This window comes from Somniosus microcephalus, unplaced genomic scaffold (genome assembly GCF_052327205.1).
Source record: "Somniosus microcephalus isolate GS21.2 unplaced genomic scaffold, FLI_Smic_1.0 unresolved_chr8, whole genome shotgun sequence".
Lineage (NCBI taxonomy): Eukaryota > Metazoa > Chordata > Chondrichthyes > Squaliformes > Somniosidae > Somniosus > Somniosus microcephalus.
The window spans coordinates 29,003,134-29,004,927 of NW_028225186.1; the positions used below are offsets into that span (position 1 = coordinate 29,003,134).

General features: G+C 47.0%; 1 non-coding gene across 1 annotated transcript; it reads left to right on the forward strand.

Annotated features, from left to right (window-relative positions):
• The first annotated feature begins 822 nt into the window (after positions 1 to 822).
• Positions 823 to 919, forward strand: trnar-ucu (transfer RNA arginine (anticodon UCU)). The gene is made up of 2 exons: positions 823 to 858; positions 884 to 919. It is a non-coding gene; the product is annotated as a tRNA-Arg (tRNA).
• The last annotated feature ends 875 nt before the right edge of the window (positions 920 to 1,794 follow it).

Genomic DNA, 1,794 nt, shown 5'->3' on the forward strand with positions numbered 1-1,794 from the left:
AGATGCGCAACAAGTTCTGGATCACAAGTCTCCAGCATGATAGCCGGGATGTTGTCAGGGCCCATAGCCTTTGCTGTCGACAGTGTGCTCAGCCGTTTTTGATATCACGTGGCGTGAATCGAATTGGCTGAAGTCTGGCTTCTGTGGTGTTGGGGACCTTAGAAGGAGGCTGATATGGATCAGGACAGGTGATCCTCCCAGATTCATTTTTATTATTTTGTTTTATAGCGGTTTGTTACAACTGAGTGGCATGCTAAGCCAATTCAGAGGGCAGTTCAGAGTCAACCACATTGCTGTGGGTCTGGAGTCACTCATCGGCCAGACCAGGTAAGGACGGCAGATTTCTTTCCCTGAAAGACATTAGTGAACCAGATGGGTTTTTACGACAATCCGATAGTTTCATGGTTACCATTACTGATCCTGGCTTTTTTTTGGTGAGTTGCAATACAGAAGGAGGAGCCTCGTGTGGAGACCAGTTCGTGCAAATGGACGGTTTCTGTGGTGCAGACTCTATAATAATACGTAACACCCGTTTTAAACAGACATAGAATGATCTGAGTCTGACAGAAGATCTCTTTTAAACAGACACACAATGATCCGGAACTGCCAGCACATCCTTTTAAAAAGTCAAAGAATGATCCGGGACTGACAGCACATCCCTTTTAAATAGACACAGAATGATCCGGGACTGAAAGCAGAACCATTTTACACAGGCATCTAAAGCTGCCTGACTTGCAGAGTGCTTCCAGCATTTTATATGTTTATATTTCAGATTTCCAACATCAACAATATTTTGCTTTTGTAATACAAGAGCCTGCAGTTGGCTCTGTGGCGCAATGGAAGCGCATTGGACTTCTAATTCTATGTGTCACTAGATGAAGTCATTCAAAGGCTGTGGGTTCGAATTCCACCAGAGTTGGATTTGGGGTCAGGGTTCTGTGTTACCTCTACTGACGGTGCATTTGGCAGTAAATCAGTAATTCAGTGAAGGGAAAGTTCCCACCCCCCCCAACACTTCCTTTACACAAGTGGCTCCAGTCCCACCCCACTTTCCCTCTGAGTCCTCTCCACCCCTGAATCTGTTACACGGGAACAGGAGGATTCAATTGAACCCCTCGAGTCTATTACACAGGAGCAGGAGGAGGCCATTCAGTCCAATGGCTCTTTTACATAGAAACAGGAGAAGGCCATTCAGTCCTATGGCCCTTTAACATAGGAACAGGGGTAGGCCTTTCAGTCCCATGGCCCTCTTACATAGGAACAGGAGGAGGCAATTCTTTCGCATGATCCTTTAACATAGGATCTGGAGGAGGCCATTCAGGTCCATGACACATTAACAAAGGAACAGAGGCATGCCATTCAGTCCCAAGGCCCTTTTACACAGGAACAGGCGGAGGCCATTTAATCCCATGACCCTTTTACATAGGAACAGAATGCCATTCTGTCCCATGAGCCTTTCGCACAGGAACAGGAGGAGGCCATTCAGCCCCTGTAGCCTGTTATACAGGAACAGGAGGAGGCCAATCAGCCCCTCGAGCCTGTTACACAGGGACAAGAGGAGGCCTTTAACGCCTCGAGCCTGTTGCATTGGACACGAGGAAGCCAGTCAGCGATACAAGATCTGTATAAGAACAGTAGCAATCCATTCAGCCCCATGAACCTGTTACTGAGGATGACGAGGAGATAATTCAGAGCCACGATCCAGTTATACAGGAACAGGAGAAGGCAATTCATTCCAACAAGACTGTTATACAGGAACAGGAGGAGACAATTCAGACCCACGAGCCTGTTTCA